The 16,090-nt window shown below is 40.5% G+C and overlaps 1 protein-coding gene and 1 long non-coding RNA gene across 40 annotated transcripts in view; one reads left to right on the top strand and one right to left on the bottom strand.

Annotated features, from left to right (window-relative positions):
* Nucleotides 1-16,090, bottom strand: part of NRXN3 (neurexin 3) — a 1,021,208-nt gene that overhangs the window by 16,803 nt on the left and 988,315 nt on the right. The window lies entirely within an intron of this gene.
* LOC121091316 lies at nt 4,867-15,591 on the top strand. The gene is made up of 3 exons (XR_005828898.1): nt 4,867-5,855; nt 12,316-12,465; nt 13,725-15,591. It is a non-coding gene; the product is annotated as an uncharacterized LOC121091316 (long non-coding RNA).

The raw sequence follows: 16,090 nt of genomic DNA, 5'->3' as shown, positions 1-16,090 counted from the left end.
TAGCAGCAAGGGTATCTTAGTGTCCCCTCCTTTCTTCAATGCCTACAGCTATGAAGTAGCCAGGTAAAAAAAAAAAAAAAGTGCCATCAGTTTGTCCAAATGACAGTGAATATTCCATGACTACCAAATTCCTTCTTGGTAGTTGTATCCCAAGAAATCTTATACTGTCATACCTTTTAATATCACCTTCTTAGAAGGCACCCAGCAAACATACCAAGACAGCTCTGAAATAAGCTAAGGGATCACCAGGCACATTCATATACATCACAGAAGTGTATGAAACTTCTGTCTTACATAACTTGCCGGGGATGGTTACATGAGAACATTGAAGAATTTAGGAAGTTCTTGGATTCAGGACTGATTTGAATGTCCAAATCCTAAAAGACACCTGAAATATGCATCTATGTAAAGAGGCTACGCCATATTGAGATAGTTGGAAATGGTGCCTACTTTGCTGGTATACAAGTACTCTCTTAGGTACAGCTAAATCATAACCACAAGAAGATCTGGATACTTCACAAATGCTGTTTTGTTCTTAACCTTACTGTTGACTGCACATTATCCTCTGTGAGAGTTGTACACCCAAGTTAACTTATGCATAAGTTATTCCTATGATCTCCTTTATTCATACGTAATTTCTGATGTATCTATTTTCATACTGGATTTTTTGAGAAATCAGTTCTGGTGAACTTCAGAAGTAGACAGGACCCATTTCAGTGCAATATTTTTAATCCCTTGGATGCTAGGCTACACTTGCCATTTCTGTTGAAAGATTCTACAGAGTAACTTAATTCATCCCTCATCTAGCATAAGCACATTACATTCTCAGAGTCTGCAGCTAGTCCAGCTGTGAGTGACTGGGTGGATGGAGCTTCCTCCCCTGCTTTGAGAGAGGAGGATCCAAAGCATAGTAGATTCAAACCAAACACTTTCTCTTGCAAAGAACGTAAACTTCTCTTCTGATAGCAAAGTAGTGATCCTAGTTCTGCCCTCAGTAACCCTTCTTCTTTTACTGTTTCCTGCTGCTCTTACAGACAGAAATAAGTGCTGGGAAGAACCTGCACTCACAGCTTGTATCCAGGGATAGCTGCAGTGCTTGTATCTTGGAGCTGTAAACAAAACAAAGCAAAGCGAAAGCATACAAAGAAAAATGTTGCCCACTTCTTAGATGGCCAAATAATCCAGGATCATCCCAGGCACTACTTATCTCTCTGGAAGACATTCAAGATCTAAAGCACTTAACTTTTTAAGTCTCTCTGGTGAAGCAGCTGCAGCTTATTCTTGAGGATACATGGGAAACAGTCCTACTACAAACCTTTAACAAGGACCTTTAACAGCATACACACTGCACTAAGTAATTTTTTTTTTTGACAAGCTGTAGAAGAAAACAGGGGTGTTAATGGATGTTTGGCTATACAGACGTGGTGATGAACTCCAACTAGAAACAATACACAATTTCCTTTGAAATTACATCAAGCTAAATATTGCAATAACTGAGAAGAAACAATAAACTATGCCCATAAACACTACTGAAAACAGCACAATAACTATCTGTGTGTTCTCTTCTATTGAGTATGAGTACTTTTACATCTACTTCTAGCATATTTGAGGTGTAAGAACTAAGAACTGAAGTGACCTATTCAAACTAACGTAGAAAACCTGCAATAAATCATGGAATTTTAGCACATCTTCCAGATGATGCCTTATCCAGTGGTACCGCCCTGCCCATAATGTTACTCTTCTTTGGGCTTTGGATGTCAAAGTATGCTCTGCTGTAGATTAAATTGGAATAATTCATTGTCATATCAAAAGTGAAAAAAAGGGAAGCACCCTCAAAATGTTGTTCCCATAGTGGAAGTTAAATCTCAACAGTGCAAAATTGTACCGGGGAATTAACTAGCCTGAACAAAACCTGAAGAATGCAGAGGAAAATACCTCAGTGCCAGCTGTGGCACTTCAAATGAATTAGACAGGACTTAACAGAAATTTTTGATCTGTAATTTTCCTCATGCTACAAGAAGTCTTTGGGACTTCAGAATTGAGGACAAGCCCTGCAGTCTCCTCAGCCAAGAACAAGTCAGAATATTCCTCAGGATTAATACAAGGATTGCCTCACAGCCACACTGAAAAGGCTGGGCCAGGTTCCCCATCAGCAAAATGAGTTGACGTTGGGTACACCAAGGCTTTAATACCCGGTTACCCAGAGGGAGAAATGTTACATAAGGGCCTGTTACTGATGAGAAGATCAGCACCAAGTAGGCTGCTGATAGATTCTACCAAATTGCCACTGGGAAGTGGTAGAAAATCCTCGGTAGAAATCCTGATATTGAGTAGTCACAAATAAATGCAGCCCCAGCTCTTCCTCTGAAAAGTTAGGAAGGGAACGCCAGCCTTTCGAGCTACTGCTCGAAACAGGTTGGTGCTGTTCTCTCACATCAGTTCAGAGGATGCAAGATGCTCTTTCCTTTTGATTATACTAATGTTTAAACGCACCAGAATCCCCTTGAGAACTCAAGCAGAGGTGTTTGGAGACAGAATGGCAATGACTATTAATCCATGCTTTGACGTCAATTCTCCTACTAGGCAGCACTTGTAACTGCATCAGAAATACCATAGAGCCAACTAACGTATGAACTCACTAGCTCTGAAGCACTGCAGGGGGGTCCTTTGTACAGAGCTTTCAACATGTGAGCTGGTTCTGTCTGTCATTTGGAAAAGACAAGAAGGGATAGTGCTGTGATTCAGGCATTTTGGATGGATTTTTGGCAGAACTTCTTGTTTGCTTGTTTTTATGGGCAAGTTTAATGCTAGCCAGGAAGTGCAGAAGCATAAAGAGAGGGGGACGTTTTTGCAGATTTCCTTTTGAAAGTTCAGGATTACAGTGGTGAAAGGCTGCTGCAGGCAAGTTTGAATCCTCTTTTTCAACATAGTGAATGACTGGAATAAACTCTACTGTGATTCAGAAGCCAAAGCTGTAAGCTGTTTATCAGAGGTTGCATTATAGCGAGAAAGTGGCTGGGAAGGGTATTTGCTCTGTTTTCATAACAGATTAGATTAGAAGAGAAACAGACCTCATTCCAAAAGCTAACCTACTTTAATATCAATGATATTAATATCTGGGGCCCCTAACATAAGAAGGACATGGACCTGTTGGAGTGAGTCCAGAGGAAGGCCGTGAAGATGCTCAGGGGGCTGGAGCACCTCTCCTGTGGAGACAGACTGAGAGAGTTGGGGTTGTTCAGCCTGGAGAAGAGAAGGCGCTGGGAGACCTTTAGAGCAGCTTCCAGTACCTAAAGGGGGCTGTAAGAAAGCTGGAGAGGGGCTTCTTACAAGGGCATGAAGTGACAGGACAAGGGGGAATGGTTTCAATTTGAAAGAGGGCAGATTTAGATTAGATATTAGGAAAAGATGCTTTACGGTGAGGGTGGTGAGATACTGGCACAGGTTTCCCAGAGAAGCTGTGGGTGCCCCATACCTGGAAGCATCCAACACCAGGTTGTACAGGGCTCGGAGCAACCTGGTCTAGTGGAAGATGCCCCTGCCCATGGCAGGGGGTTGGAACTAGATGGTCTTTAAAGCCCCTTCCAACCCAAACTATTCTATAATGATGATAACTTGAGTGTATTTCAGAAGCACAGGAAGAGATACTATGTCCATGAATAAAAATGAGAAGCTGGACATCAAAATTCTTTAGGTCCATTCAAAACCTAAGTACGTTTTGAACAAAAAGTCTGCTACTGATTAATTCAGCCTACCTCACTGGTAAGCTAGATAGCCTTGGCATCCTTTTTACCTTATCTTCACACCTTGATAAGATAATGTATATCCCACCATAAGAAATGCTTATTTGTTTCCTTTGTTAGAGGAGTTGGAGAGCTAACTTTGAAAATGTGGTGGTGTTTTTTTTTTTTTTTTTTTTTTTGAAACAAACCCAACAGTCAATATTCATAGAGACCAGGGCAGGTCAGATTGCTGTGGAATCACTATTTAAAGGGATATATAGTCACTCACTTGAATATGTTTTCCATATGACTACTTGTTGTATTACATGAAATATTTACATTTAAATTTTAGGGTCAGTGTTAGAAAATCAACTAAAAGATGACTTTGCATAGCTATTAACAATCATGTCTGAGCTTCATGGTTTAGTAATTCACAGGAGCATACCAATCATGAATACCTGTGAAATGAAAGTTAACTGCAGATCAAGTCTAATAGGATGGAAAGTTAATTAAAAGAAGCTAAAAAAACGCTTATCATATTATGCTTTCCTCTGCTATGAAGTAAGACGTTATATGGTTAGATTTTAATAGGAAAGTCTATTACTTTCTCGTAGACTCTAATTTCCTTTATCTGTATGAGCCACAAAATTTTCTCATGCAGTTTTCTTTCCTGATGAATTCATGTCTCCTATTCATATTCTTATTCTAGCTTCTGGTCTTAAGCACAATCAAAACAGAGACGGAACTGGAAATATGATGTTAAAAGAGCAAACACTTTATTTGGGTAATTCTGCTACTGGCAAAACTTGCAGCTTTGAACTTGGTGAATGAATTTAAAAGGTGCTCAGATTCTAACCTTAGTGCCCTGAGAATTACTGGCTTATTGGGGTATTAATGAACAGCACTGTTTTGAAGTTGAAGAGAAGTTTCACCTTCAGAGTGTTCATTATAAACACTTGAGCCTGTCTAGGTCCCTCCTTGCCTTTTGCAGAAAGACAGTAAACATGCACAGGCACATGGACCAACATGCTGCAGAAGAACTGGCAGATTTGCCTGTTATTCCCAGCGCCTAAACAATGCGTGCTAGCCTTTCATGGCAAATTTAATTGTTTAATACAAAGTGGCTTCTTTTCACAACTTTCCATGGCTTATCCATGAGTTATGCATCAAAATGGGAGCATGTCAGAAGCCAAATTATCAACTGCTTGATTGCTACTACATTACACAGGTACAACGCAAAGGACACCCTCCTTTTCAACTTCTCATTGCTTCAGGTGCCGCATTCTTGGATATGTGAATGCCCCATGTTTTTAGAAGTTTGTCTTTGCTTGTTTGTTGGCTAATGAATACATACCAGCCACTCAAACAAATAATTTTGATGCAAGTTGCCATTGTCACATTATAGCTCCATCACAATTTTTTATTATGGTCTTATTTCACTGACTGGTAACATAGTAGTGGTAATCTCGAAAAATAAAGAGAAAGGGAGCCAACTGGCAATTCAAACATATAACTATAAAGAGAAGAATTCAGCACAGAAGCGCTGAGCTCTGAGGTAAGATGACAGTTATATGTGCCCTGTCTTCATAGGTATGGAGGCCGTGCATGAAGCTAACTGGAAAAGCACTTCATTTCTGCTCTTTCCTCAGCTTCGCCTTTCTCTTAAAAAAAATACATTCTGCTTTGAAAACTCTGCCATGGGGTTTTATGTCTCAGTGGATGCATTTCTAACCTGAAAAATATTGGATCTATTTTCAACTCTAATGATATTTTCATACCAACTCTCTGCCAACCCAAGTCTGGGATCTGAGAGTCAAGTTCAGGTCTCCTATCATCACCGCTCAGAGGGAAAGACTGTAGGTCAGCGTATGCTCTCCGTGACCTTGTAGCTACCCTATGGTGGTTTTACAGAAATATGACTGACTGAACTTGTAAATTGGATGTAGGTAAAGGACTCCACTGGAGAAGTGAGACACAGATTGGAATCCAGCCCCCAGCCCCAGCACTGTGTGGTTTCTGCAGGGACCAACAGGAGAGAAAACCATTAAAGCCAGTGGACTGGACTCTACAAGCAAACACATGCATCAGTAAGGATGAGGAAAGACTATCTGTTTGCTCATCTCCAGCACTAAGGTACAGCTATGGGTGAAAATTGTCCCTTTTGCTTTAACAAATAGGGATTTTCATATTGAAAAAAATAATTTTAATCGGAAACATTTCCTCCCCTTTATCAGTGAAATTCTTCTTTTAACCTCAGCAGTAACTTTTCCTCCTCCCACCTCTGCAACTATTACGTGCCCTACAAATCCTTTTCTCTATGCATCTCTCAAATCTTCTCCATGTTGCTCTCAGCTAAAGCTTGTTAGTGAGTCATCTAAGGAAGCATCCTTCTAACCTCTCTGACTACGATATTTATAAAGTGGAGACAACAGCATTTATCCCTCTTACTAAAGGGGTGAAAAGCTTTTTTTGATACCTGCAAAACATTTTAAAAGTGTGAGATAATGCTACTGAAGTACTAACAGTACATTTCTGGTCAAACACGGTACCTGATGCACAGGGCCAAGTGTTCTGTCAGATAAGACCAAGAAGATCCAGAACACTATCAAGTGCAGAAATAAAAATGGAAGTTGCAACGACTTACTTTAAACACAGAATATAGTTTCTAAGCAAAAGGCGGGTTAATTTCTGTTCTTTTCAAGAATACTAGTGTGCAGAGTACAGATGCACTAACTGGGCTCAAAAAAGTAAGTGAAAGTCAGAAGCTGCCTGATCTCAGAAAACCAACAGGCATTTCTCATGTATTCAAACCATGCAGAATAAAGTACAGCATTGTAATGAAATACAGTAAAAAATTTAGATTATATCCACCTAATAAAAACAAGCTGTTGTATTCTATAGCTAAGCCTTGAAATGTTCTGGCTAAAGTCTCTCCTCTTTGTTAAACCACATAGATTTTTTTTTTTCTCCAGATTGTGATTTAAGGTCTAGCTAATTCTGTATAGTGATTTCTTTTCACATACAACTATATAAACTCAGCCCTGATCCTACAGACTGCTAAATACTTTCTACTTTCATTAATACCAGTGAAAAATGAAGGCACTCAACATCTCTTCAGGCTGCTGGTTTTCCCAGCCATGTGGTTAGTGCAATCAGTAAATATGCATGCACATGCATATACAGAGGAATCTACACACAATTTTTTGAATTTTTTGACCATGAAAGTATTTAATTTGCATCCAAATTCCAGACTGCTATGGGGATCCAAGTGCTGACTGCTTCCTTTTCTAAAAGAAAAATCAACATCCCCTTCATAAATGCTCTGGACAAAAGGTTTGGAAGAGAGTTATAAACAAGTGAGGAATGTAGTGAAAAAGTTCTGCTGTTGGTATTTTAAGCCTGTTATCAAATGTAGTTTCCCAGGAATTCCTTGTGCATGCAATTTTTTTTCATGCATGCAGTGAATTTCCTAATTCACAGTTTCTGATCTGATGTTTAGTTCTGGTAAGATATCATACATCTAAAATTTAAAAGCACGATTCACTACTCACCTCCAGCAGTTTTACACTGATAATAATGCCTATATGCATTATTACTACCTTACATTAGCATGAAGTGAGAGGTAGAGCATGTGCATCATTTCTTACATCAGAATCAGACAGACTGCAATGTGACATGCAGGCCATCTCCTGGGGACCAGGACAGGTTATTACCAGCACTCTGACTTCATACCTAAGATCTTTGCTAGAACTATCTGAAATCTGTTATCATGCTGTGTAACTGAATAATACTTATGGTTTTTATATATATACTTACACACATATACAGAAGTACTATATATTGCATACTTACAGATATGTTTATACACATACACATATATATGTATTCCCCTTAATTCATATTTCCAGCACCTCTCCCAGTGCTCCACTCGGAGACACAGGACTCAAATTTCTTGGATTTTATAAAAGAAAACTGCATTTGTCATCCGCTAATCCTCTGTTGCAGAGAATCTCTTTCCTCCGCACCAGTTCCGCATGCTTATTAAGCTTTCCAACTATTTTCAGAACTCGGGCTGCGTATAAGCAGAGGCTTCACTGTAATGGAGCAGAGAGATAACAGTGCCTCTCCACACAGCTTTGTCACTGCTACTCCCAAAATGATGTGCACAGCTCTATGCATTTCATTACCAGAAAGGAGCAGCACAAGGCAAAACAAAAGAGAAAACTGATAAAGAACTGATGTTCAACAAGGAACAATGATCATTGCTCTAAGCTGATGTGTAAAATCTTTAACTTCAGCATAGATAGCTCAATCGTCTTGTTTTGCATTTGCTGAAATCTCTCTTGAATAAGAAAATTAATGTAATATGACACACCGCAGTAAAAGCTGTCACTGCCCTAACATGACTGAATCCCCAGAAAAATGACCTCCTGGAGTGTGTATCTGACAGGATGTTTAAGAAATCTGCAGGATCAAAATGCAACCTTTGTTTAAAAGTGAAGGAGAGATTAACCGAGGTTTGAAAGTGAAAGAAGAATTAAGACTCCAAGGTCTTATTTCAAGTCCTGCCATTCAGACGGTTCTTAAGGGTCTGGTCCACGAAAGGATTAACTATCTCTTGTCAGCATATAAATCTAAAATTTAGATCTTTGAAGCAAGTGCTCAGCTGCACTAATATCCACAAAGCTCCGTTCAGCTGCTGGAAAAATTATGGCAATGTAGCTATAAAATGCTGTTGGAGCTAATGGACATTGAGACGTGCAGCCATCTCCAGGATCCAACTGTCCAAATTCATTTTAAATAAGCACATTGAATATGTAGCTAGCATTAGAAATTAAATCCCAATAAAACGGAAGAAACAATACTGCTTTTATAGGGATGTTAAGGCAAAAGCAGTAGGTATCAATGCCAACTGATATTCCAAATATCCTTGTAAATCTTAGCCTTCATAAAAAGTCTCTTTTATAAAGTACTCCAAATAGCTGTTATCTCATTTGGTGCTCAGGCTCATAATTAATTAGCTTTAATGGAAGCTAAGCAAATTTGTTATGAAAAAAGAAACCAAACTGGTCAGGTTCCTCAGGACACTTTAAACATTTCCATGTGAATATAGCGTTCTTACCCGAGCGGCACCATCCTGGCAGCTCGGGTAAGAGTTTCTTAAACTATCTAAATTGGCACCTTGTGTTTGGACACTTGCCACCCAGAAGACAGGCCAGCAGAAAACTTGCAGCTTGTCATCAGAAAGGACAGGTCATCAGGGAGGCAAACTACAAAGAATCACCAGAAGAATAACAAATGTACTCGTTCTGGCTGGGCCTGATCTGGTGATCATGCAGCGCGTGCAGGTGTTGATCAACAGCCATGGGCAGGAGCCCCCCGCGTGCCCGGGTGGCCCAGGAGGCCAGCAGCGCCCTGGCTGGTGTCCCACACGGCGTGGCCAGCGGGGCCGGGGCAGTGCCCGTCCCCCTGCGCTCGGCACGGGTGAGGCCGCCCCTCGAGCCCTGGGCTCAGCTCTGGGCCCCTCACGGCCAGAGGGACACTGAGGGGCTGGAGCGTGTCCAGAGCCGGGCGGGGGCTGGGGGGGCTCAGCCTGGAGAGGAGGGGGCTGGGGGGGGCTGGTCGCTCCCTGCAGCTGCCTGACAGGGGCTGTGGGCAGGGGGGGGTCGGTCTCTGCTCCCAGGGAACAAGCGACAGGGCGAGGGGAAATGGCGTCAAGGTGCGCCAGGGGGGTGTTAGATTGGGTAGGGGGGAAATTTCTTCATGGGAAGGGTGGTCAGGCACTGGGACAGGCTGCCCGGGGATGCGGTGGAGTCACCGTGCCCAGAGGTGTTTAAAAAATGCATAGATGTGACACTGAGGGACATGGGTTAGCGCTGGGCTTAACAGTGCTGGGTTAACGGTTGGACTTGATGATCTTAAAGGTCTTTCCCAACCTAAACTATTCTATGGTTCTGTGATTCTATGATGGAGATTCATTTTTCCTATGCTCTCTGTTCTTTACGTTTGCGGTAGAAAACGCTACGGAATGCTCATTCTTCAGCAGAGCAATGTGTAAAACCTTTTCAGGGGAGGTAAGATAGGGAACAAACTACTGCACCACGTTTCCCAGCTCTTCCTGTATGGAGAAAGAATTACTGCTATCAGAGCAAACTAGACACACAAATGGCTGCTTTCATCTTTAAACAATACTGCTATTAGAATAGAGGTGCTCCAGGCACAACATTTGCAGCTTGTTTTACCAGCTGTTTCTAAAAATACCGCCTTAGTGAAGAAGCCTTCTTTCCCTCCCTCTTCAAAATGATTCTTGTTTGCTTTTTCTTTCCAAGAGAAAAGTGATAGATATGGAAAACAGCATACGTGGGAAAGATCACACAGCTTCAGGGATGGACTTTTGCCATTACTATTCAAAATATAAAGAAAAGCTATGAATGAAACAACTGAAGATGCTGAAATATACCGGCCCAACTCCTTTGATAAATGTAATCAAAAGTTTTATTCTTCTAACACAAATGGCAGAGAGCTAGCGACAGATGTTTCCTATGGAGAAAAGTATGGTTTAATGTTCTGGAGAATCTAATGGGAAAAAGGAAGCTGAAAAACAGATAAGGAGCAGTAAAAAGCTCCCAAGTTAGTTAAGGGTGAAGGTTACTAGTCAGTAACTTATAATATTTTCAGAAATATAAAAAGGGGACAAGTATAGTGAAATCCCCACGCAATACTTACAACTACAAAATTTAAGTTTACTTTGTTTCATAATAACATACTTTGTCAGAATGTGAGCTTTTAATTTTTGAAATTTCTTTTTTTAAACCATCAATTTCAAAATGAAAGGGCACTTTAAGACAAAAGTTGAAATTTGCATTTGAGGAGTCATAAAACATTTTCTTGTTTTGGATTTGACACAGACAGTTCAGAGGAAATTAGATGGAGTCCCCACAGCACTTTGCCAACCCCAAATCTTCACTTTTTTGTCAAAAAAGAACCAGGGCACGAACATTTTCAGCTACCTTCCAGCCTGTGTATTCCCTTTGGGCTATATGGCAAGTTTAAACATGTGAAGTAAAGGGTTTCAGGCAAACCTGAATACCTCTCACTTATCAGAAGATAAAGCTCAAAAGTCATCATTTCATGCTCAAAAGTTGATCACTCTACTGCTGTGTGGGGTATCTCGCAGCGTTTTTTCCAGGGGAAAGCTATCCATCAACCACTGGGCTATGTGTAGATCAGGCAGTACATCCAGTTTACTGTACAAAAAAGTATTTCCCCCCCTCCCCAGATGCATACATACTCCCACTACACTGCCAAGTCCCTCGACTTTCTCTCCAGATGTCAAACCCTCCCCAGAGCTCCCTGAGTCCCCACTTCCCTGGCAGAGCTAAGTGATTCAGAACCTCGCCAAAGGCACCTCCCTGCTGCCAGTTCAGCTGTGTGCCAGTGGTCCTCTATTTCAGACCATGCTCACATCTCAGACCTGAGAGTCACACTCACCTGCACTCACAAAACACCTCCCCCAAAATGTTGGGATGTATTAGCTGCTTTCCGAGTTATACAAAACCGATTTGAATTACCAGAACTTAACAGGAGCATGAGAAAGAGGATAAGGCAAGATTCAATCTACTGCTTCCACACCTGCCTGTAAAGCTCCTAAACAAGTTTCTTCTACTGCTCTATTTCAATTTCAGAAAATGCTCCTTTTAGCCAGAACATAAACATAGCGTTAACAGATGTATAAATATACATTCATGTATGTATACACAGAGAATGCATGCATGTACGTGCTTTGCAATCTGTTTCAGCACTAAAAGAATTAGCATACAGGAGAACCACAGATTCTAGGGGAAATACCGATCTCCAGGTACCCCACGGTAGTTGCTTTATGGAAAGAAGTCAGCAGAAGAAATTAAAATTATATTTTGATACACTAGAAAATACCCTAAACTAATTACAGGGCTGTGTTTTCTCTTTCTGTCTGTCAAATATGATACATATGAAGACCTTAAGGCTTCAGCACTGAAAATCAGTAGTCACTAAAACTAGTATCTAAAGTCAGTCATACTGGTTTCAGTACCAGGGGAAAGAAAAAAAAAAAGGAATTATTCACATCAATTTAGAAAAAAATCCAAACCCACAAAAAATACCAACTCAAAATTGGTTTGCACTTCTGCTGTTCTGCAAAGACAGGACAACTTTTTTCCCTTTTGATGCCTCTGACTTTTATTGTTTTGATACTGAGATAGAACAAAACCAGCAATGAGACAAAAGTGTTGAAATTTTCCAGTTGCTCTAAAAGAAGCTAATTTTCAGGTTTTGTATGTTTGTCTGTAAAATAGTTGTAGTTCCTCTTGAATGCCAAAAGGTCAGCTGATGATCCTTATAACACCACCCCACAGGACCAAACAACTTCACTTTTTATGAGACTCAGCAGAAGTTGAAAAATTAGTCCTTGAGTGTGGCTCTTTTGTAAGGTTTTAATAATGTTTTTCTTGGCACAATGAAAATGTAGAATAAAATATACTGTCGAATCAGCGGGCATCTGAGATTTCAAATCAAGACAGTTTATTTATTTCTTTTTTTTTGCTTCTATCCCTAGTTTCAAAACTAGTATGATCTTTGTCTCCTGCTCCTCACACCGCATTTAAGAAGTGCTACCACTTCAGACTGCAGTTGGGATAAAGCACTGATTTCTGGCTGTTGTGAGTAATAAATTGGAACTGAAAGAGAGAGGCAGAATGAAGGCAAGGTAATAACCCTTTTGACATAATTATAAGCTTTGGTATCTCGTGATCTACTTGGGTTGCAAATAGAAGTAGAATAGGTTTTCCTGCTCTGCCGAGGTAACATTCCAGGTGTTACAGTTCATGCGAATATTAGTACCTTTGGGCTTCTGAATACATAAGGCACCTTCAGGTCTAGGCATGACGACCAAAAGAAATATATAATAAAAACGCTTAGAAGAACAAGCGTATCTATGTCTCTAGTATCTGTAAATGTTCAACATGTTTTCTCTCTAACAGATATCAAAATCAGATAGATAGTTTCTTCTTGCTTAAAGCTAACTAATCAGTTGCTATAGACATTTAAGGGTCTAATACGCATCCATTCGCTTTTGATGTAAAATGTGTTCCTGAGTCATGTGCTAGCTCTTCTCTTCCACCGAATGTGTCATTGGCTATTTTTTCTTTCTTTCCCATATATTTTATGAAGCTGAAAATCAGACCTAACAGGGACAAAAAGCAAGTCCCAGCAGGTTGAAAATATCATATCTTAGTATTTTAGACATGTGTCAGCTTGATAACATAGGCACAGTACTAGAGGGATTGCCAGAATGTGACAGTGCACATGGCTTCAAGTTTAGAGAACACGCTTTAAAAAAAGACTGGAAAGCAACAAGGGCAATGTAGCCAGACTGTGGGTCTGATCCTGATCTCCTCCACATCTTAAATGCAAAACGAGGAAAACTTACACCAGCCAAGTCAGGCTGGAGAAACTGTGAAGATTTTGAAGAAAAATTCTGATCAGGATGCAAGTTCAAGTGATGGAACTGCTGATGTAAAGGATCTGTATATTGCAGTCCAATCATGACATTAATTTATGTAGTCTGAGCATGGTTCATTCCATTGCATGTGTTAACTCTAGAGAAAAAAGTGATATTTAAAAACGATGCCACCCCACCCTTCCCTGACATGAAATTATTTGGCTTTTGATCTCTCGCTTGCTTCTCTCTGCTTTAACAGATTAGGAGTTGTATCTACTTCATAAAAGTAGACAATAATGTTACTTGTCACAGCAACTGAAGATAGCACTTAGCACTGAAGTCTTAACAATAACATAGCTTGCTTGTACATTTTCGGTAGTTAGCAGTACAGTACCACTTTGTTGCATTGTAGAGCAATTTGCATCTGAATATCAAAGTCCTTTAACATATTAATTAAATCTCCTTCTTTTCCCTTCCTCTCCACCTCATTTAGCCAAGAAGTATTTCATTTACTCTCCTTACAGGTAGGCAAATGAGTGATACAGATGCACAGTCACAGAAGGAATCAACAGCAGAGCTGGGGGCAGCACACTGGAGTTCAGGCTTTTTATCCTTGGCTTTAACAACCTGACCCTCAGCTCTCCCCCTTGCTCACTGACAAATGTCACAAGAGCTGAAGCTGGCAGCCTGCCCTGAGACAGAAAACAACAGTATGAACTAACTATTTCAAGTGCCAGAAATCCATATACACACTTAGTGGGGTAAAACGGAGCACAATGGCACCTTCCATGGCATCTCCTGTGCTTGAGTGAGCCTCTCGCTCCCTGCAGCGGAGGGCTAGTCACAGGCATCGCAGAGGCTACATAAGGCTAACAAAGGCAATCATTCAGCAGGACACAGCAGCTTTACCACAGCCTGGAGGCTACTGTCCTGACGCCTGGACACTTGATTTACTCATCACAATACACCAATATGAAGGTTACCCTGAACTTTATGATGCAGGGGCTAAAACTCTGATTGTTCTGCTCCAATAACCTGCCACTTGAGCTAAAAAAAAAATAAAAATAATTGTTTCTTTTGCTGTTAAGCCTCATAACAGAACTGTTCTGGTCTATCTGACAGAGGGCAGTGTTACACAAAATCACGAGCTTGTTGATCATAGTACAGTTTTATAAGCAATTGTGTTATTTCAGCAATTGACAAGAAAAAGCTTTAGATTCAGTAAGAATTAATAGTTGTGAAAAACACATAGAGGTGTAAAATCTAAAGTGAGTAAGCTTTAAATATTGATTCATTTTTGCTATGATTAATAGCACTCAGTAGTGTTTCTCAGATCATATACAAATTAAGAAAACTGAACCCAACATCAGATCATTGGTTCTTATTGGTGAAAGAAAGCTATCTTCTTCTTAACCCACTGCAAGTAAAGGAAGCATATCTTGGGTGAGTTAAATGAAATAATTAAATTAAATCATTCCATGTCAGAGACCTGAACATATCCCATCACTTCCCTCTTCTGGTAACTCTCAGCTTAAACAGATAAGCCTTATACCATGCTCTTGTGAGAAAAGTTCACAGATTTCATCATCTTCCCTGCAGAATAAAATAATTCCTGCAAAACAACAAAGATTTTCGCTAGGCTAAAGGTATGTGTAAACATGCTCTTTGTGATGTGGTGAACATTATCTGCATGAGAACTGTCTGCCTTTTCCTCCACTACCTGGAGATGATCCACTGATGCCAGCTGATGTATCCTAATGCACTGAGACCTTCTGTGCCATTAAGATGGCTAGTACCTTCACTGGGAACAGAACTGAGATCCCAGGAAATGCACCATTGTACAAGCCAAAGGATATTTTTTCTAAATAGTGTTTCAAGTCTAAGCAGACACCTGAAAACTCAGCTTGTTTTCTTCTGCTTTATGCATTATTGCACATTCATGATGCATATGGCAGAAGACACTCCAGATGCGTTTCCAGAATTGTGTTTAAGTTACTACGAGTGAACATCTGCAAGGCAGTTTTCACCAGTATCAATAGGGAGGCAGACATCACACGGAGACAAACAGAAGACTGACCCCATAAAGCGAAGATGCAGTACTCTTAGAAATCTTAAGTACATCTTACATTTTTGTCTCTTAACTACAAATGGACTGTGGATTTCAGAAATAAATTCACATAGCTATCATTTCAGTGGCATGTGCATATTTCCTTCCCAAGACTGCCTTTTATAAAAAAAGACTAGGTACTTTCCACTTAACAATACAGCCTGCACCCTGCGCAGCCTTTTCTGGCACCTAAAGGGCAGATAACAGGAGTCCTTACTCTAAGACATCAGCACGCACGTACAAATCCCCTAAGCAGCTGTCTGAGAAGTCACTTTAGCATTATGCCAGTAAACCGTTTCTGAGAGCGAATTGATAATGGAGTTTGAAAACCGTTGAAAACCCAACAGCTGCATCTTAAGAAGCTGTGTGGGCATCCTGCAACTCACAGCCTGGGCTGACGCTCAGAACGTGGTTCAAAGCTTGGTGCCCCTTTGCGGACCTCCCTGGGGCAGGTGGGGAAAGGGAGGGGAGGGGAAGGGGAAGAGGGGCAACGGAGCGGCGGGGAGCTGAACACCAGCTCACGAACAGAGAACAGAATCACATAACAACACTAGGCCAATGGACTCCAAGACACACTGACAAGACAGATGGACACAGACAAGACGTAAGATCACTACTAAGAAATAAATAAAAAAAAAAGATCAAAAAAACCCATAAAATAAAGTAGATAGATATAACGCTGAGGCTGCAAGATGCAGCTGATGGTACTGGCATAACTCTTCCAAAAAGAAGAAATTATAACACAACTAAAAATCAAAATTGAAACGTTACCAACCCCCCGCC

The sequence above is a fragment of the Falco naumanni genome, chromosome 7, assembly GCF_017639655.2.
Source record: "Falco naumanni isolate bFalNau1 chromosome 7, bFalNau1.pat, whole genome shotgun sequence".
NCBI classification, from domain to species: domain Eukaryota; kingdom Metazoa; phylum Chordata; class Aves; order Falconiformes; family Falconidae; genus Falco; species Falco naumanni.
The sequence above is the reverse complement of the archived record's forward strand: the minus strand, read 5'-3'. Positions and strand labels throughout refer to the sequence as shown.